The following is a 21,759-nucleotide window of genomic DNA, read 5'->3' as shown; positions in this document are numbered from 1 at the left end:
TTTTAAAAGTAAAATAAAATAGCTAATTTTATTATTTTATCTTATAAGGAAAAGGAACACTTTTTTTTTTTGAAATGGAATCTCACTGTGTCGCCCAGGCTAGAGTGGCACGACCTCAGCTCACTGCAACCTCCGCTTCCTGGGTTCAAGCCATTCTTCTGCCTCAGCCCCACCAAGCAGCCGAGATTACAGGCGCCCGCCACCATGCCCAGTACAAACTAATTTTTGTATTTTTCGTAGAGACGGGGTTTCACCATGTTGGTTAGGCTGGGCTCTAACTCCTGACCTCAGGTGATCCACCCGCTTGGCCTCCCAAAGTGCTGGGATTACAGGCATGAGCCACCGCGCCTGGCCAGAAAAGGTACCCTTCTTTTTTTTTTTTTTTTTTGACGGAGTCTTGCTCTGTCACCCAAGCTGGAGTGCAGTGGCGCGATCTCGGCTCACTGCAAGCTCCGCCTCCCAGGTTCACACCATTCTCCTGCCTCAGCCTCCCAAGTAGCTGAGACTGCAGGTGCCCACCACCACGCCTGGCTAATTTTTTTGTATTTTTTTTTTTTTGGTAGAAACAGGGTTTCACTGTGTTAGCCAGGATGGTCTCGATCTCCTGATCTCGTGATCCACCCACCTTGGCCTCCCAAAGTGCTGGGATTACAGGCATGAGCCACCGTGCCCAGCCGGAAAAGGTACACTTCTAATTAAAGTTAGCACTTAACATCTCCTCACGTCTCCCCTAACCCCCTATTTCTGGTATATTCTTTCTACTTCCTCACATTCTGTTCCTTAGTCCTCACTGCCCATCCCTGCCCCTGCTTAGCTTTGCTTCTCTATTTGAACGGATTAAGAGTTCACCAATTGACCTTCCACTATGCCTTCTAAGTATGTTTGTCAATTAATCTTTTTCTTCCTCAAGTGGGTTTCCTGAGAAGGCCTCTTCAGTGCTAGATTCCCTAAATTCTTGCAAGTGTGAGGATGTCTGCCTGACATACTTGCAAAGTAATTTGAGTGTAAAATTCTTCAGTCTGATTGCCTTTGCCCCCGAACTCTGTAAACAATTTTTTTTTTTTTTTTTAAATAGAGACAGGGTCTTGCTCTTTCACCCAGCCCAGAGCACAGTGGCACAATCATAGCTCACTGCAGCCCCGAGCTCCTGGGCAAGGGATCCTCCCACATCAGTCTTCCAAGTAGCTAGGACTACAGGCATGCACTACCACACCCAGCTGATGATTTTCATTAGGGTCTCGCTATGTTGCCCAAGCTGGTCTCAAACTTCTGGCCTCAAGCGATCCGCAGGCTTCTGCCTCCCAAAGTGCTAGGATTTTAGGCATGAGCCACCTCACCTGGCCTCTGTAAACCTGTTCAGTCATGTCTGAGACCAACATGACTTCCCTTAAAGCAGATACTAGTTGATCCCAATATCCAGGTTCTCCTTTCAGTAGTAGAAAGCTTTCCCCAAAACTGAGTTTTAAGAAGCCATATGGCCTCTCAGCTGGAGACTTTTTCCCAGAGTTACTTACAGCCAGGTGTGTCTATCTATGTGACTAAGTCTTGGCCAATGGAATATGAGCAAAAGCGACGCGTGCCTCCGCAGACTCTCCAATTACCCTTTTGAAGGCCCACCTTTGTATGATCTTTAGATCTTTGATTTAAGTGCTTTATCTTTTTTCTCAGCATAGGCTGTGATTTTCCTCAAGCCTTCCTTCTCTGTTAGCAATTTAATTTTCAACAGATTCTGTGATGTTTCCTGGTAACTTTTTCTGTAATGACATTGTTTTTATCCTCAATGTCTTCCTTGGCTCTGTAATTACCTTTTTTATTTCATTGAGTAGTTTCATCATCTTGTCTTTGGGATCCAATTAATTAGTTTTCAATAATCTTGATTTTGCATGAATGAATTCCCCATACTGCCTCTCCTACCCAAGAGCCAACTCTAACCCAGGAATTATCTTGGAGGATGGGGAGAATAGGCAAAAGATGTCCCATTCACCATTAAGTGAGACAATAATTTTGCTCATATGTTATGCCCTCCACCTTCCCAACTCCTACTCATCCTTAAAGGGACAGCTCAAGGCCCATTACCCCACATTCCTCCAGCCAGCTGTGATTGTTCCTGTTCCAGTCCCCAAAGGGTTTCTCCAAACTAAAGGATTCGCAGGCACTACCTGGGCTCACAAATAAACCTGGATCTTTTGAGAAACGAGATGAATCTTCTCCCTCTTCACACATGGTTGGGCACATAAAGATTTTATTTGAAGACTTCTGGATTACTGATTGGCTGGATAAAAAGGAAAGTGAACCCTAGAACCAAGACTCAGAAAACCTGTCAACATCAGACCCACTAGTCCCAATTTAACAAAAAGTTGGGTAACACCATGAGGCAGGTTGAAAGAAGAGGATTCGGCAAAGGATGTTGTCCTTGAAACATTAAAAGAGAGGGAACAATCGTCTTAGCCAGCAAGCCAGACCTTCACAGCCTGCCTCTGCAGGCACTGAAGTGGAGGCTGAGACATGGGCTCTGGAGGCAAGCAGGCCTATGTTCAAGACCACGCAACTCAACACACTCACGGTCTGACTTTGAGCAAGTCACTGAATCTAGTTCAACCTTTGTTTCCTCGCCTATTAATTTGAGATAATAGGCTGGGCATGGTGGCTCATGCCTGCAATCCAGCACTTTGGGAGGCTGAGGCGGGCGGATCACGAGGTCAGGAGTTTGAGACCAGCCTGACCAACATGGTGAAACCCCACGTCTACTAAAAATACAAAAATTAGCCAGGCATGGTAGTGTGTACCTGTAATCCCAGCTACTCAGGAGGCTGAGACAGGAGAATGGCTTGAACCCGGGAGGCGGAGGTTGCAGTGAGCCGAGATCGCCCCACTGCACTCCAGCCTGAGCAACAAAGCGAGACTCCGTCTAAAAAAAATAAATAAATAAAAAATTGAGATAATAATAGTGTATGCAGTGTTATGAAAATTCTATTAAATAACGCATGTAATGGTTTCAGCCTCAAGTCCCGCCACTTCATGCCTCATGCATTTCTCTCCAGGAATATCAACCTGCTAGTGTTTCCCTGACATATACAATGAGCCATTTCTCACCCTCAAATCTTTGCTCCTGCAGCCTTCCCCTGCCTCAAAAATGCTCATTTCCCAGAGGCTAACAGCTACTACTTTCTAAGACACAGCTTGTGTGTTGCCTCTTCCAGAAATCTTTCCCAAACTCACTGGATCTTCTTCCCATCATCTGTGCACACCCAAATCATAATATTTATCACACTACACTGTAATTAATATGGGCATATCTGCCTTCAACTAAGCTCTGGAAGCAACAGACTATGGGGATTATTTGGATCTATGTTCTAAAAATGAGCACTGCAGTCCCGGCACAGTGGCTCACACCTGTGATCCCAGCACTTTGGGAGGCCGAGGCTGGTGGATCACCTGAGGTGAGCAGTTTGAGACCAGCCTGGCCAACACGGCAAAACCTCATCTCTACTAAAAATACAAAAATTAGCTGGGCGTAGTGGTGGGCACCTGAAACTTTGGATGAGTTTCTAGCCCTTTCTGAAGCTTGGTTTTCTTATTTGCAAAATGGAGCTAATGATACCGACACAGCAGATCTTCCTATGATGATTGGATGAGAGAACACACAACATGCCTAATCAGGGCCAGGCACACAGCAAAAGCCCAGAAGATGGTAAATTTTGCCACGTTTCCTTCACCAGACTTGGTTAAGACTTAAGTCAAAACATTCTTCTTCACTTGCAGGAAAGAGAGGGATCAGCCTTAAACACGGTGGGTGCCCTCAATTCCAGCACAGAGGACCATCGAGAGGTTGTAAAGGGTACAGCGTTCCTAAAATTAAAGCTGGAAGCTCGGCACTGTACTAAGGAAAACTCCATCAACCAACAGACGGATGCAGATTTACAAAGACTGCAATGAAAAAAACTTACAACCATCCTCCTGGGACATGCAGTTCTTTTCCAGGTGCCAGATTTCCTGATCGTCTAAAGTGTATGTAAGGTATTTATTCCTGTGGAAATAATTTAAGAATACAAGGTCAAAGGGAGCTGAAGCCAAGGACAGAACAGGGAGAGAGTTGCCAAGATCCAAGGGAAACAAGGCTTAAGCCTCCTTTGATGGCTTCCATCTTATTCCACCTTTTCAGAGCAGGTGAAAACTACTTCATTACATTGTCTATAACTTGTCCCACCCCTTTAGTTCTAGTTTGCACCTTTCTGCTTCTTGCCCCATAGTCACAGACTCTCAAAGCTGGAGGGGGCCTAAGTGGGCATTGAGGTCAACCCCTCTGCAATGCAGAAGTCCTCTGATGGCAAACAAGTTTACTTGCAACTTTTTTTTTTTTTTTGAGATGGAGTCTTGCTCTGTCGCCCAGGATGGAGTGCAGTGGCACGATCTCGGCTCACTGCAAGCTCCGCCTCCTGGGTTCACGCCATTCTCCTGCCTCCGCCTCCCAAGTAGCTGGGACTACAGGCACCCACCACCACGCCGGGCTAATTTTTTGTATTTTTAGTAGAGACGGGGTTTCACTGTGTTAGCCAGGATGGTCTCGATCTCCTGACCTCATGATCCGCCTGCCTCGGCCTCCCAAAGTGCTGGGATTATAGGCGTGAGCCACCGTGCCCAGCCTACTTGCAACTTTTGCTTGGATCACTTTATAACACGGCAGTGGCTTCCTTGTAACATAGCTTGTTCCATTGTTGGGTAGCTCCGTTAAGTCAGTTCTTCCTTATTTGTCTTCCTGCAACTCCTTCCCCTCCTCACTTCCCCCCCATCTTGCTTCTCCCCTCTGCAGCAGCCACTCAGTGTGACTGTAATGAAGTGTGATTTCTTCCACATGAAAAGGATGCCTCTTATTTTTATCTCTTGCAGACTAGAAAGTCCTAGTTTCCACATTTATTCCACCTCCGATATGTTGTCCTAAGCCACTGTCATCCAAGTAGCCGATTTCTGGGTGTGCATCATTTTATCACTCTCTGGAGGGGACCCAGGGAAGCATAACACTCCAAGTAGGTTTGAACAACCAGACAAAGTACAATATAACTGTAACAATTCCTCCTCCAGAGCCCGAGATCAAACACTCCTTTTCTTCAGTTCTCTCTCCTCCCTCCCTACCACTTAAGTGCCAGTTCTCCCACGAGGTCCTGTTCCTGACCCTGAGACCAGAAACAAACTTGGAAGGCCCAAGGATGGGGGGAGGGGGAGGGGAACGTGATGACGCAGCTCAGTTTTTGCACTTGAAGCTGAGGACACCAAACCAGGCAGGCTATCTCCAAAAATAACCTTCCATGCAAACAGCCTCTTGGTAGCTTCCTGAGAGCCCTTCAATTCAGCTTTCCAGAGTGCAGACCCCAGTGTTTCTGTGCCCACTCTCTCACCATCCTTTCCAGAACTTGATGGACTAGGTTCATTTAACCCACTGACATTTACAACCATCTCTCCATATGTTTGAGGTCTAAAAACACTTAGAAATATATTTTTATGGGAATACATAAATGTCCATCAACAGAAGATTGGTAAGGTAAACACATTCAAAATATAGAATGCAGTGCAGCTATGAAAAAAAAATAAACACTGACATGGGAAGACCTCCAATACACACAGTAAAATGAACAAGGCAAGTTTGTAAATGGACTAGCATAATGCCAGGAATGTCCGATCTTTTGGCTTCCCTGGGCCCACACTGGAAGAATTATCTTGGGCCACACATAAAATACACTAACACTAATGATAGCTGATGAGATTAAAGAAAAAAGAAAAACACAAAAAAACTCATAATTTTCAAAGAAAGTTTACGAATTTGTGTTGGGCCGCATTCAAAGCCATCCTGGGCTACATGCGGCCCCCACGCCACAGGTTGAACAAGTTTGATTATAATCCATCTACTGAGTTTTAAAAATGTATTTGCATATAACCACAAATACATATATAAATGTGTACCAAGGGGTTAGAAGGACAGACATCAAACTGCAAACAGTAGTCATTGCAAAGAGAAGTGGAATGAGGGAGGAATGGCATAAGCTGAGGGGTTAATTTTTTACCCCATTTGAATACTCTAAAAAAAAAAACCATTTCATTTATTATTTATGTGAAGAAGCCTCCCAGTCTTACATGTATGTTTCATTTGATAATCTCAGAGCTGGAAGGGGCTGCACAGGGCTGAGAGTTGATTCTCTGAGGTGGCATACCCAGGGTGGCATGCACTTGTCCAAGGTCACAGAGCTAGCCACCAACAGCCAGAGACAACAAGTCACAGCCCAGGTCTTGAAATAATGGGTGTCCCAGTGGATTAAGGAGAGGACTTTGACTTGATTACTAAATCGGATCGACTTTCCTATTTTATTTGAGTCAAAAATTCCTACTTGGGTGTAACAGCAAGTTAGAGGAGACCAAGAATCATCAAAGTCAGAGGTAGAAAAGGGACCCTGTCTTCCCATAGACGGGGTGTGAGAGAGGGCCTGCTACCAAGGACTGGGACCTTCTCTAGGTCCCCCATCCTCATCCATAAAGCAGAGGGAAGGGGCTAACAGAGGGGATGGGAGATTTGCAAGCATGGGGCGTTGTGTGTGTCAGGTGCTCATCTGAGCTACTACCACATCTTCGGCATGAGAGACCGGCAGCAACGCTCCCTGAATGCATTCTGGTGAGGCTGCAGGTGGCAGTCAGGGACCTAAACTGCATATGGAGGCTGCCTCTCAGGAAGGTAAGGCTGGGCTCGAGTCTGATTTAGGTCCAACTCATATTGAGCCACTTGAGCTGTCACATGGGTTATCTCATTTAATACTCACAAAATGTTTACAAATATGCTCCAAGAAATTCAAAAGTCACTTTCTAAAAGCATAAATCCATTAAGGGGTGGGGCCCTTATTTGAAATCAGGTTTCCTGACTCCGAATTCAGTGCTCCTTCCACCCTGTCTGTTTGTGACACAGCAAGGCCTCCTTAATTGGGCAGTAAAGCTTAAGAAGTGCCCAGGTTGGAAGCTGGGCACAGTGGCTTATGCCTGTAATCCCAGCACTTTGGGAGGCCAAGGCAGGAGGATCGGTTGAGCCCAGGAGTTCAAGCCTGGGCAACACGGTGAGACACCCATCTCTACAAAAAAAATAAATAAAGTTAACTGGGTGTGGTGGTGCGTGCCTGTAGTCCCAGCTACTCGGAGGCTGAGGCAGGAGGATTGCTTGTGCCTGGGAGGTCAGAGACTGCAGCAAGTCATGATCATCCCACTGCACTCCAGCCTGGGTGACAGTGTGAGACCCTGTCTCAAAAAAGAAAAAAAAAAAGGTCCTAGGTTGACTTTCTGTCTCTCTCCTAACTCCCAATCCTCCCTACACACACATACACACACACAGTCCCATGACTGCGACAGCAGAGGCAGGCTCTTAGCCAGCACAACTCAGTGCCTCAAATATGCATCATGTGACTGAAATAGCCATGGCTCGGCTGATAAGATGTCTGGGATGTACTTGCACGTAATCTGGGGTTGACGATGGGGTTACGGATCAGCCATGCGTTTCAGTCATAGTTGAAGCCAGGTGATATCATATAGGGTTCCTTACACTCTTCTTTGTGCTTTTGTATGTTTGAAATTTTCCATAATAAAAAAGACTTTTTTTTTTTTTATGCATCATGTGAACGATCATTTTTCTCTCTCAACTTGTCACTTGGTGGGGGTTTCCATTTTAATTAACTTTCTGCTTCCCTCAGCACAGAAAACCAAACAATGGCCTGCTGTCATGGTAAGAAAAAATATCAGGAGCAAAAGTGTGCGGCTTGTGAAAACCTCAGTTATAACAATAACAGCTATTACTTAACTGAATGCTTCTTGTATACCTGGCACTGTACTGAGCCTTTTATCCACGATTTCATCTAATGCTCATAATCGCCCTATGAGATAAGGTCTGTTATCCCCATTTTACAGAGAAGGAAATTGAAGCTTAAGTAGCTTGTCCAAGTCTACATAGGTGATACACAGTGGGCAAGAAAGCAAATCCCGACTTGCTTGCGCTGTTAGTTTTTCCCATTCCCACAATATATATTTAGCTACTTTAAGACTTTATAGGTAATTGAACTAAATCCATGAAGTTTTAAAAATGGTCATACCCTTTAAAGTATAACCCAGTAATTTCAACTTTAGGACTATCCTATGGGAATCGTCTGGAAAATGAACAGAAATTTCTTCATGAATATTTTATTTTATTTCATTTCATTTCATTTTGAGACAGAGTCTTGCTCTGTCACCCAGTCTGGAGTGCAGTGGTGCGATCTCAGCTCACTGCAACCTCCGCCTACTGGGTTCCAGCAATTCTCCCACCTCAGCCTCCTGAGTAACTGGGATTATAGGCACCCGCCACCACGCCTGGCTGTTTTTTTGTATTTTTGGTAGAGACAGGATTTCACCATGTTGGCCAGGCTGGTCTCGAACTCCTGATCTCAGGTGATCTGCCTGCCTCAGCCTCCCAAAGTGCTGGGATTACAGGAGTGAGCCACCACTCCTCGCTCTTCACAGATATTTTAATCACAGTGTCAATTACAATAAGAGAAAGTTAGATGTGGTTGGCTGTCCAGTATGGCCTCATGCAGGAGGCCATTCCCACTGCTCCAGTCATTGGTGACTCCCTCCTCAAGGTCGCACGGCATCCTGCACTAATCTCTTGTTACCCCTGCCTCCTCCTTTGAACTATGAGCTTCTAAAAAACTAAGCTCTTCTTATTTCTCTTTGGTTTAGAGTGGGCACTCAAATATGTGGTGAATAAATTAATAAGTGACCTTGGAGTTGCTCATTTAACATATGCAGACGTTGAAGACTGGGGTATTAAAGTTAAGTTTTTGAAGGTCACAAGGGCAGACTGGAACTCAAGGCCATGTGCAGGCCTCTTCTCTCCCCACTGTACTGTCAGTACCTGTAGACTTCTAAAGAACCGACGGGTGATGGCTGAACACCTGAGGCAATGGTGGGAAAGGCAGAGGCAGTTGGAGGCTCCTGAAATTTTATAGGCCCTCACTGAAATGATCAGATCCCAGGGGCCCACACAACCTTGGAGATGCCGAACAGCTGATATGGGTGACGAATGAAAGGATACAGCTTTAATGCAATGTTAACCATGAAATGTATATATGGGAAGGTTAAGCAAGAAGGCAAGAGACATAACCGCACATACAGTATGTTCTCAACCATTTACAAAAAATAAATCCATTTTAAAAAAAAAAGAAGAAGGAAAATTGCCAACTGTTAAGAGGGGTTGTCTTTGGAAAGCGGAATTTTTTTCTGTTTCTCTATGTTTTTTTGTACAGTACTTTCCAAATTATCCTCAATGGTCAAGCTTTTTTTTTTTTTTTTTTTTGAGACAGTCTTGCTCTGTCACCCATTACAGTAATACAATCTTGGCTCACTGCAACCTCCGCCTCCAGGGTTCAAATGATTCTCCTGCCTCAGCCTCCAAAGTAGCTGAGATTACAGGCACCCGCCCACCATGTCCGGCTGATTTTTGTGTTTTTAGTAGAGATGGGGTTTCACCATGTTGGCCAGGCTGGTCTTGAACTCCTGACCTCAGGTGATCCAGCTGCTTCAGTCTCCCAAAGTGCTGAAATTACAGGCATGAGCCACTGTGCCCAGCCCCTAGCTTTATTTTTATAATCAGAATAAATAAAATTTAAATCACTACATTGATTCTGAAGGCTAACCTGACCTTTCTAGTATAATTACTTAGAAAATCATCTCAGTATTTGAATATGGTGAAACTGTACTGCTCAATGCTACTGTTACATATAAGCCTATCAAAAATACATCTATAGGAGTCAGACTGCCATCGTATAGTTTTCTGCAGACAAGCAAGAAAAAATTCATTTGCCTCTAATTTAGTTCTTATGGAACAAATCACTGATACTACATCAGAGCAACTAATTCCGTCTAAATTCTCAGGAATCTAATGGTCCAGAACAATTACTGTGAATTTCATTAATGAATTATTCCTGTATATTTTTAATGCAACCATGTCCTCATATTTATGGAGGGCCAGATTTTCTCTGAAGCCTTCCCTCTTGTACTCTGTCATTTACCACCTGCTCTTGCCTTTATTCATGAAGAGAAGGGGACCCCAGAGGTCAATACTGAGACAAATTAGATCAATTTTCTCTGGGCTCCTGAGGGCAATTTCTAAGGGAGAGCCAAAAGTGTTTTAAGCAAGGGTGGTGGAGCTAGGCTGGACTTCCCTCGGACAAAGAATGGGTGGGTCTCCATGCTCTTTGTAATCCCAGGCTAAGCACAAGATCCCCTCCACCCCCACCACCTGTTTGTCAGTAAATACAGAATACAGAAATAGAATGACTTGAGATTTTACTCACCTATGTGAAGGTTCTGGTTTTAATTTTTTTCTTTTTTTTTTACTAGTTCTAGTCACCTTAGAGTCACACAAACTTCACAACTGCTCAAAGCCTCCCTTGATAGTTTGGCAGGCCTTGCTTTACACCTCTTTGTGACAGGTGAGGTCTTCTAATCTGAGCACATGAGCTTACCCTACGGGGTCATTCTCCCACTTACATTCCCTACCACTTTAAAAGCTGGTCTCACACCAGTCAGAATGGATATTATCAGAAAGTCAAAAAGTAACAGATGCTGGCAAGGTTGCAAAGAAAAGGCAATGCTGATACACTGTTGGTGGGAGTGTAAATTAGTTCAACCGTTGTAGAAAGCAGTGTGGGGATTGCTCGAAAAACTAAAAATAGAACTACCATTGACCCAGCAATCCCATTACTGAGTAAATACCCGAAGGAATATAAATTGTTCTACCATAAAGACACATGAGCGCAGATGTTCACTGCAGCACTATTCACAACAGCAAAGACCTAAATACCCATCAACAGTAGCCTAGATAAAGAAAATGTGGTACATATATATACTATGGAATACCATGCAGCCATAAAAAAGAATGAGATCATATCCTCTGCAGGAACAGGGATGGAGCTGGAGGTCATTATCTTTAGCAAACTAATGCAGGAGCAGAAAATCAATACCACATGTTCTTACTTATAAGTGGGAGCTAAATAATGAGAACACGTGGACACAAAGAGGGGAAACAACAGACACCAGGGCCTTCCTGAAGGGTGGAGGGTGGGAGGAGGAAACGGAGCAGGGAAAATAATTACTGGGTACTAGGTTTAGTACCTGAGTGACTAAATACTCTGTACACCAAACCCCCATGACACAAGTTTACCTGTATAACAAACCTGCACATGTACCTCTGAACCCAAAATAAAAGTTTAAAAAAGATAAAATTTTTGATTGAGACCATCCTGGCTAACAAGGTGAAACCCCATCTCTACTAAATATACAAAAATTAGCCGGGCGTGGTGGCAGGCACCTGTAGTCCCAGCTACTCGGGAGGCTGAGGCAGGAGAATGGCGTGAACCTGGGAGGCGGAGCTTGCAGTGAGCCGAGATTGCACCACTGCACTCCAGCCTGGGCAACAGAGCGAGACTCCGTCTGAAAAAATAAATAAATACATAAATAAATAAATAAATAAAATTTTTTAAAAGCTGGTAAGCACTCAAGCCTGCCAAGAGGTCTGACCAGTCATAAGAATGCATCATGTGACTTAATGCCCTCAACAACCCCAGGAGATTCATACGCCTTACTCCCCTCACTTTACACAACGCAGCGGCAGCCTGCTGATTTTCTGTTGTTGTTGTTTTGTTTTATTTTCTGTTTTTGAGCCAGGGTCTCGCTATGTCCCCAGGCTGGAGTACAGTGGTGAGATCGCGGCTCACTGCAACCTCCACCTCCCAGGCTCCAGCGATTCTCCTGTCTCAGCCTCCCAGGTAGCTGGGACCACAGGAGTGCGCCACCATGCCCAGCTAATTTTGTTCTTTTATTTTTTGTAGAGATGGCGGTGGGGGAGGTAGTCTCACTATGTTGCTCAGGCTGGTCTCAAACTCCTGAGCTCAAGGAATTCGAACTCTTCCCTCCTCGGCCTCCTGAAGTGCTGTGATTACTGGAGTGAGCCACCACACCTGGCCCAGCCTACTGGTTTTAAAGTAATACTAGAGACAGGAAGATGACCCCAAACCCCTCCTATGGCCTGAGCATCTTCCGCTCCGCTGTAACAGCCTGTGCAGAGACTGGGCAAGGAGAACCCTCACTGTACAAGGAAGGAAACTGGAGCCCAAGAGGTTAAGTAGCATGAACAGCTAAGTGGCGCCTCTCTCCTGTCTTCTCACTGCCTCTTGCCTTATGATTTCATACAAAGCAGCCCCTAAATGGGGAAGCACAAGACAGAGACATGGAGGAACCCAACACAAGAGTAAAGTGAACCGTTCAGCAAACACTAAAGAAAGCTGATCCCCAGAGATAACTGCACTATTCAGCATACCTACTACTGGGATCCCTGGCTTTGCTTAATAACCAAACCTATTTAAATCCATAAGGAATTGGTTCTCTGACTTAAAGGGTGTTGTTATAACAACCATAACTTTGGCTTTTCTCTGGAGTACCAACAACTACTGGTTTGATGCAACCATTTCCCTTTTACGCAAAAAGGTGCACTAAAAGTAGACCACGCATTGTTGTGTATCATTGGGCAAGCAATTTCCCTTCTCTAAGGCCTCACTTTTCCCATCTGGAAAGTAAAAGGGTCCAGTCACATGATTTCTGAAGTTCCTTACAGGGTCAGCATCCTGGTGAGAAAACTATACTGCAGTGCCAAGAGGAATTGATGTAGGATTTTTCTTCTTGGTCCTCGGGCCAGCAACGCCCCACCTGTGCTCGCTCGGCCATGCAGGTGTGTCCCAGCTCACTGTATTATAGCTTGTACCCGCGTTCGGTGGTTCCGAGCTCTTGCACCACACCAAAGGATAATGAGGATACACTGGACATTGAAGGGAGAGGAAGGCAGATAAGAATTTTATTGAGTGTTGAAAACAGCTTTCAGCAGAGAGGGGACACCGGGTTGGTCCCCTACCTGAAGACGGAAAAGTTCCCCAATGTGGCTGGGTCAGGGGCCTTTCATGGACTCAGAATAGGGAGTGCATGCTGACCGGTTTGTGAGTATGCAAAAAAGATTAAAGCAAAGACACCACTCAAAGGTGGGCACGGCAGCGTAGAAAACCAATTAGGAAAAGGTGGGTATATGTAAAACAGGCGAAATGTAGGAATCAATTAGGGGAAAGCACGCCAAACAGACAAGTTCTCACTCTGGTCTGAAGATTTAACTCGTAGCTTGGCTTTCAGGCTTTAAACTGTCTTTGGCCTGGATGTGGGGGTTTCACCGGGTACCCGACCCTATCTGCCTAGGCATCCAGCTGCCTCCTGTTGCTACCAGAATCACATTGAAAGTGAAACACGCTGGAAACTCTAAGGAAAAGAAACAAGTGTAACTAGGAGATAACAGGCACAGTGCAAAACAACATGTTAACTTTGGGGAAATCCGGCTTCTCAGTGTTTTTTTGGTTTTCCTACTTCTCTGCCAAATACAAAAATAAGCAGCTACTTCCATGGGACTCTCATTAAAAAAAAGTAACTTTAATAAGATCAGTGAAAATGCTTTGTTCTCCCACAAGTGGCTCAGGAGTAGCTTGCTAAGACACACTTTCTTCCCCGTGGGGCTGATGTCAACAGCCCATGCTTTTGCCCAAACAAAGGCCTCCTGGCACAAGGATGAGAGGCAAAACATCTGAGTCTCCGTAGCTGGCCTTATTCCAATTTGAGGGGAAGGGGCAGCCAGGAGAGAAAAATAACTAAGCTTTTGAAAGGCTTGAAGGAGAGTAAGGAATTACTAAATCTATTTTTTCTCAACAGAATAAAGAATTCTTGAAAGGGATAATGGAAGGGTGCAGCTTTCTATTTGAATTACTCTTTGTTTCACCCTATTCTGCCTAAGGCCACTGCCTTTTAAGCCAATCACAGAATCCCGGTTTTGCCTTTAGTTGCCCGCTGAGCGATGCAGTGGGAGTTGGGAGACCCACACTCAAGTGTTCTCTCTGTGGCCCGTTTCACCCGGTTTAAACTTGGACAAGTGGCTGAACTCTCCGGCCTCAGCTTCCTGCCTGTAAAATGAGAAGGCTCCCTAGATGCTCTCTAGACCTTTTCAATAACAGCGGAATAGGATTGGAGGGTCTCCAGTTCCCCCCGGGGACAGGTTAATCTTCAGCCACACTAGCCAAGGTGAGGCAGCAGCCCGCCCGCTCAGCAGGCACACACTGGGGCGGCGGCGCCTCCATTCCTGCTCACACTGCACGCCCACAACCTGCACCAACACCATCGCCTCAGAGACCAATTCACCGCGAAACCATCTCCCTGCTGCAGATCGTGTCCGATTAACATCTGCAAAGCTGAGCTGAGCATATGTAAGCAAAGAAAAAGCAAAACAAACAAGAGTCCTCTCTTTCCGGACCTCGGAATTTCTTTCAAATAAACTCAGAACTGAAAATTGTACGTCCCCAGCTAGAACACGAGGTCTCGGCTGGCCTTGCTTGCGAAAATGCATTAACAAGCCAAAAGGGGCTAGTGACATCTGGGGTGTCTGGGCACACGGACACGGGCCTCAGAGGCAAAGAGCAAGACCGCACTGGGCGACTCGTACATTCTTCCCGCAGGCTGAGGAGGCGACCAAAATATCCCCACAGAGGCAATCGCCGGAGTGAGGGGACAATAGTGCGCCCAGCACTCTCTTTTTTTTTGAGGGGCACCCTCAGACCCTTAACCCAACCCACATCTCTAAGAGACCTCCAGGAGGTGAAGGTGAGGGGTGGTCCACTTCACCCAAAAGAATGCGCCACGGCCGGGGACCGACTCAGCCTGGAGTAACCTTTTTGTAGCTTTCTTGTTTTGGTTTCCCTTTTTAAGTCTGGCAGTTTAGTCTGATGCCCAAGCGGTACCTTTTAAATGTCTCTCTCGCCCTCTTCCAGCAAGTGGCGCCTCTAGAGCCACTCCCTCCCCCGAGGCTGAGACAATGGCCCGGCACCGCAGGGCGGCCCCTAAGGGTATGCAGTGCGTCCAGCTCTCCGGGCAGGGCGCACGTGCGTTTGTTATGGTGCCTGTGCCCCCTCCGCTGCCGCGGGCCTCAATTTGTCGATCCGTAAACCCAGAAGGCAGGATTTGAAGGAACCCGGACTCTGCAAGGCGCACTGCCCCCCCCGCCACCCCACCCAATACTGACGGTGCCGTGGAGAAATCCGTGTTCCCCGGGGCTGCGCGCACGTGGGTTTGTTGTGGATCCGCAGGCTCGCGGAGCCAGAGAGAAGCCAGGGTGGCCCTTTGGCCCAGAGAAAAATGCACACACCCCCAACCAAAAGGCGGCCAGCCCCGGAGCCAAGGCAGCTGAGGCGGAGCTGGAGAGAGATTCCCTGCGCCCTACGCGCGCCGCGGGCCCCGCGGCTCCGCTATCCTCCCGCGCCCCTTTGCATCACACTCCTCCCGGGATAGCCCGGGCCGCGCCGCCGCCCACCGCACCCCCTACTCACTCGCTGCACTCTCGGCCGCGGAGGCTGCGGTTGCTCAGCACGCTCGGTGGCGGCCGCCCGCTCCGCGCCCACGCCGGTCGGTACCGGCTCCCTTTGTTAACGCCGGGCAGTGCCCCAGGCGTCTTCCCCAGCCCGGCCCTGCCCAGGACTCCCCTCCCCCAGGTGACTCCAGAAAGCGCGCTCGGCAAGGGCAAGAGCGCCCGGGAGCTGGGAACCCCACTAGGGAGTCTCGAAGGAGGGGTCCGCTGGGGAAGAACGGGGGACAGAAGACGCAGAGTGGAAGGGACTGGAGAAGGAAGGAAGAAGTGCGCGGCGGAGGGGCGGGAAGGAAGCGAGTCGCCTCCGTATGCAAATAGAGTTGCGAAGACTGGGTCGGTCTCCGCCCCCACTCCACCTCTCGCCACCGGCCACACCGCGCCCCAAACCGGCCTGGAGGTCGCTAGCGAGCGGGCTTGGGGTTAAAGATTCCTGATGAAGGCACTGGGTGATGCTAGAATCCTGCCTGCCCTCAAGGAGGGTGGATCGAGGGCCGAGTGGGAGGGGCCACGCGGCTGCGCAAGGACCCCTAAATGCCTCTTCCCCGCTTGGCCGCGAGGGGTCAATCCAGCAGTGTCCGGCTTTTGGTCCTAACATGCGGGTGCTGTACACCCGGTCTCTGCTACCGGCTGACTACGAGACCCTGAGGAAGTCGCTTAACCTCTCCGAAGACTCGTGTTGCTCTTATCTAGAATAGGAAAGAACAAAATCTTTCACTGCGTTTGGCATTAACCTCCTAACATTGAGGCATGACTCCTACTGGGCGCTCTCAAATGGCAAATACAGAAGGAGAGGAGCGTCCTCGAACCCCTGCACCCAGAGGCTTCCACCCCAAGCCGCAGGCTGAAAGACTGAAGCCTCAGCCTGGATGGTGAAGGGAGCGAGGTTCTTTCTTTTCACTCGGACGACGGTGGGGCTGCTGGGGAAGGAAAGAGGATTAACCAAGCTGCGTACTGACCATCCCCGATAGCTCCAAGGCGATTTCCCTAAGAAAGAAAAACTGCCCAACAGGAGGGCGGAAGGGGCCTTTAAGGCCTCCAGTCCAGCCTCCCATAGCCCAAAGAGAGGGTGTGACTCCCAGAGGCAATAGTCATATCCCAGTTGTCTACTGAGTGCACACTAGGCACCAGGCTGTGTGCTGGGTGGGAAAGGGGAAAGGAAGGAGATACTGCAAGGTTTGGGGGTCCTCTGGGAACACAAAGTCCAGTGCACACTTAAAGTGCCTGAAGCCCAGGCCCAGAGTTCTGTCTCCAAATGAGGTGCCTACCCCACATCACCAACCTTGGAAAGGGAAGTTACATCCGCACCCTGTCCCCAGCACCCTTCTTCCAAACACTGCTTCCTCCCTGTCCTGATCCTGGCTCCCTTCTGCTGATACTGTCATTCCCTTCCCTGCTGCCCCTGAGGCATTTTTGCTCAGTACAAAGAGCTCCAATTGAAGGGAGTGCCAGCCAGAGTGAATTCAAATCTTTATGACCAACTCGCGGTGCCTTCTTGGGTGAGTTCCACATCCTGTGAGCCTCCCTTTCCTCTTCTGCAAAATGGAGATATTAAGGAAAGCGTTGTTTTCAGGATTCTGTGAAATGACCTACGTGAAACACTTAGCTTAGTGTTTGGCATATAGAAGGTGCTCCTGACAGTAAAATGTATGTATGCGTGAATGAATAGAAGCAGCCAAGTTCAGAAGACTATTTCTGGAAGGATGCTACATTGAAGATTTTAGGCCCTATTCTAAAAAGGGAAAAAAAAAAAGGAGGCTATTAAAAGATTCTGTGCAGTAGCATGACATGCATCTTTGTATTTTACAAGGATTCCTCTGGCACCACACTGGAAAATAGATGGCAGAAGCAGAGAATGCAAGAGACTAGATTGGAAGCTGACATCAATGGAGATATAATAAGAGCCTCAACTGTGTCAGTGACTGTAACAAGACAGAAGAAAAGGACATCTAAATAATAGCTACCATTTGGAGATCTGACATGGTTTGGCTCTGTGTCCCCACCCAAAAATCTCATCTTGAATTGTAATCCACATGTGTCAGGGGAGGGACCTCCTGGGAGGTGATTGGATCGTGGGGGGCGGTTTCCCCCATGATGTTTTTGTGATAGGGAGCTCTCACGGGATCTGGTTGTTTGATAAGTGTCTGGCATTTCCCCTGTATTCTCTCTCTCACCTGCCGCCATGTAAGATGTGCCCTGCTTCCCCTTCACCTTCCACCATGATTATAAGTTTCCTGAGGCCTCCCCAGCCATGTGGAACTGTGAGTCAATTAAACCTCTTTTGTTTATAAATTACCCAGTCTCAGGTAATTTATAATTTTCTCAGTAGTGTGACAATGGACTAATACAGGATTCAAAGCACCTTATTTATTACATTGTCTCTCCTTTTCATCAGATAAGTAATGGTCTTAGTCCTATTTTATGGATTAGGAAACTGAAGTCATCTAGGAAGTGAAGAGAGAATTTGACACATTCTTCCACTTTCTTTGAAAGCCTTAATCATCTCCTTCATCATCACCCATATGTCAACATTACTTAAGAACTAAGAACAGCCTGGTGCGGTGGTTCACGCCTGTAATCCCAGCACTTTGGGAGGCCTAGGCGGGCGGGTCATGAGGTCAGGCGATCAAGACCATCTTGGCTAGCACAGTGGAACCTTGTCTCTACTAAAAACACAAAACAAATTAACCGGGGCCTGGGCGTGGTGGCTCACGCCTGTAATCCCAGCACCTTGGGAGGCCGAGGCAGGCGGATCACAGATCAGGAGATCAAGACCATCCTGGCTAACATGGTGAAACTCCATCTCTACTAAAAATACAAAAACAAAATTAGGCAGGCACGCGATGACGGGCGCCTGTAGTCCCAGCCACTCAGGAGGGTGAGGCCGGAGAATGGTGTGAACCCAGGAGGCGGAGCTTGCAGTGAGCCGAGATCGCGCCACTGCACTCCACAAAAGCAGGAGGCACTCTTTCAGAGGTTGTCCAGTCCCCACTCCGCAGTTCTCTTTTCCAGAGAACTGGAAAACCAAATTAAGGAGAAAACAAGGGAAAAGGTTATCTCAACACTGAGATAAGCACAGATGATATGACACGTGCGAAAATATCCTGGGCGTCTGAGACAGATGAGTGGGCAAGCAAGGATGCTCCTGGTAAAATTCCAGGATGGGGGCCATTGTGGAGCAGCCTCCACCAAGGTTCTCTCTCATCACTTAGGACCCTCTGACCTATAAGTGAGAGGCAGAGGCTGGGGCATTACTTTGGAGATGATCCTGTCCTCCCAGTCTATACATGTGAGGCTTCTCCTCCCATTTTCTCTGGGGTCCCTGCCTTGACAGGTTGGTTTTGGTTTTTTTGAGAAGTACAGATACCCACTTTCCCTCTGGACAGTATCTCAGTTCTGGGCCCTCCACCCACACCTTCCTGCTATGGTCTGCATGTTGTATCCCCCCAAAATTCGTACAATGAATTCCTAACCCCCAAGATGATGGTATTTGGAGGTGGGGCATTTGGGGGAGGTGATTAGGTTATGAGGGCAGAGCCCTCACAAATGGAACTAGCGCCCTTATAAAGAGACCCGGGCCAAGCATGGTGGCTCACACCTGTAATCCCAGCATTTTGGGAGATTGAGACGGGCAGATCACCTGAGGTCAGGAGTTCGAGACTAGCCTGGTCAACATGGTGAAACTTCATCTCTACTAAAAATACAAAAAATTAGTTGGGCGTGGTGGCACTCACCTGTAGTCCCAGGTACTCGGGAGGCTGAGGCAGGAGAATTGCTTGAACCCAGAAGGCAGAGGTTGCAGTGAGCCAAGATCACGCCACTGCACTCCAGCCTGGGCAAACAGAGCAAGACTCTCTCTCAAAAATAAGTAAATAAATAAATAAATATTAAAAAGTAAAATAAAAGAGACTCCAGAGAGCTAGCTAGCCCCTTCCAACATGTGAGGCTGCAGCTAGAAGGTACCACTTATGACCAGGAGACTGAGCCTTCTCTGAACACCAAGTCTGCCATTATTTTAATGTTGGACTTACCAGCCTCTAAAACCATAAGCAATAAACTCCTGTTGTTTACAAGCCACCCAATTTATGGTGTTTTTGTTATAGCAGCCCAAACAGACTAACACATCCCCCATCCCTCCCCCAACCCTTGACCTCAACCTTAGCCAATATATAATATTTTTAGGTAATGCATTGCTCAGTCATCATTTCAGACATCTTACGGATTAATACACATAATTTTCATTTACAACAATCCACTTGCAAATAATATGTTCATAACACTCTTGAATTGGAGGTGATGTTTCATGAGGGGAAAAAAAAAAAGACAATAAGCAGTTGAAAATTTCCTCCCAAATCTTTCTTCCCCACCCACAACAGATGTTCATCAAGTTCCTTAAATAAACCTCACAGCTCTCCTCTTCATATCACGTCTCCTCTTCAGTACATGTTGTCTAATATGAGGATAGGTTCAGGGGCCTAAAAGAACTGTGGTTTGCCTGTGCCCACCATGTTGGCTTTCAGTGCTGCCAGCCTTATGGATGATTTTATATATATATGTTCACAGCTAGTCTACTAAGTCTGTAGAACTCAAGTTTAAAAGTAGAAAGAAAATAGCAGCATGCTCAGCCCCCTTGCCGTGTGATGCCCTGTGCCACTATGGAACTCTGCGGACTCCCCACTTGCATGAAAGCTCTCACCAGATACAGTCCATTGACCTTGGACTCCTCAGCCTCCGTAACTGTAAGAAATGACTTCCTTTTCTTTATTAAAAATGAGAGAGAGAGAGAGAATAACAGCATCTCTAATTTAAGCACACAGGGATGGCTCCTGCTGATTGCTGTGAGGCAGACCTGCACAGATGGGCTGATAAAGCAGAGTGGGGGCTGAGAAGAAGAGTGCTAGAATGCAGGGGCTGGAAACTAGAAACAGGTCTCATGAAAGGATCACAGCCACAAGACTGGGAGGATGGCTGGCCCCACAGCCCCGAGTACAGCAAGGAGTGACTTGCTGGCTCCAGAAACCTCAGAGTAGAACACGGGCATGGCGAGATCAGGATAGGTCAGAGAAATAGACATATACGTATCATGTGGGCACATGAGTAGTTAGGCTGCCCTTCACCCAATTATCTTCTGTGTCCAGCCCCATCCTAAGTCCCTGGGAAGATACGAGGAGAAACCAAGACTCTGTTCCCAAATCACATATGTTTTAGCAAAATATCTCAGTTCGTAATAATGATTTTCATGTATTGAACATCTACTCATAAGCTATGCCCAGGAGACCAGATACACTGATAATGGCAGGGGATGCAAGAGCTCGGGGACTCTGAGGAAGCAAAGATGCTTATAATAAATTCTCTCAAAAAGATTCAGGAAATTGGCTTCTCTTGGGAGACTTCTATCAGAACCAAAGTAGAAATTGCCTCCTATGCATTAATGATCTAAGGATGACAGTTAGAATAAATCATAGGAATAGTCAATGTTTTGTGCAAGAGGTTACACAGGTCAATGAAAGTTCTTTGCAGTTAATTTCTTTGAGTGGAGGAGGATCAGTGTTTGCTGCCTGTTGGTGATCTGTCCTGAGCCTGCGTCTGTAAGGTCTCATGTTTTTAATAGTGTTTTTTCTGATGTTACAGTTAACATTTGCTTTAGAAAATTCAGAAAAGTCAGACAAAGTTAAAGAAGCAAGGGGGAAAAATTGTCAGCCCATCAACCACAAATAGAATTAACCATTTGGCCTGTTTTCTTCCTGGGCATTTTTCTGCAACTTTCTATAGTTAAAATTATAATGTATGTACAGTGATATCCGGCTTTTCTCCCCCATTTAAATATGTCATAAGCATTTCCTATGTGTATTTAACAATAAATGTAGTCATTCAGTTTAGCCCTTATTACATGCAAAGCAAGCATTCTTCAGCAAATTATTAGTGGTTTATTGTACTAATGGTTGGCTATACAAGAGACAGTTTCATGGTTGAGAGGATTCTCAAGTCAGGTTTGAATCCTGACTCTTCTACCTCCTAGCTTGGTGACTTTGGACAAATTACTTAACTTCTCTGGCTCTGTTTTGTAAAGTAAGGATAATAGTATCTGCCCCATAAAGTTATTTTAATTAATACATGGGCCGGGCATGGTGGTTCATACCTGTAATCCCATCACTTTGGGAGGCTGAGACAGATGGATCAACTGAGGTCAGGAGTTCAAGACCAGCCTGGCCAACATGGTGAAACCCCGTCTCTACTAAAAAGTACAAAAATTAGCC

General features: G+C 46.7%; 1 protein-coding gene across 8 annotated transcripts in view; it reads right to left on the bottom strand.

Annotated features, from left to right (window-relative positions):
- ST6GAL1 (ST6 beta-galactoside alpha-2,6-sialyltransferase 1) overlaps window positions 1-15,817 on the bottom strand; it is a 148,627-nt gene extending 132,810 nt beyond the window's left edge. For 2 of the 8 annotated variants that reach the window (XM_063805251.1, XM_063805252.1), the window contains exons 1-2: window positions 15,468-15,805; window positions 3,948-4,027 (exon numbers count right to left, since the gene is read on the bottom strand). The gene's annotated coding sequence lies outside the window, so the exon portion shown is untranslated. Of the gene's footprint in view, window positions 1-3,947; window positions 4,028-12,671; window positions 12,875-13,199 lie in introns of all 8 variants that reach the window. The other 6 variants (XM_016939985.4, XM_063805255.1, XM_063805250.1 and 3 more) reach the window with 5 other exon arrangements.
- Window positions 15,818-21,759: the final 5,942 nt, after the last annotated feature.

This window comes from Pan troglodytes, chromosome 2, assembly GCF_028858775.2.
Source record: "Pan troglodytes isolate AG18354 chromosome 2, NHGRI_mPanTro3-v2.0_pri, whole genome shotgun sequence".
Taxonomy (NCBI): Eukaryota; Metazoa; Chordata; class Mammalia; order Primates; family Hominidae; genus Pan; species Pan troglodytes.
This window is presented reverse-complemented; position numbering and strand designations above follow the sequence as displayed.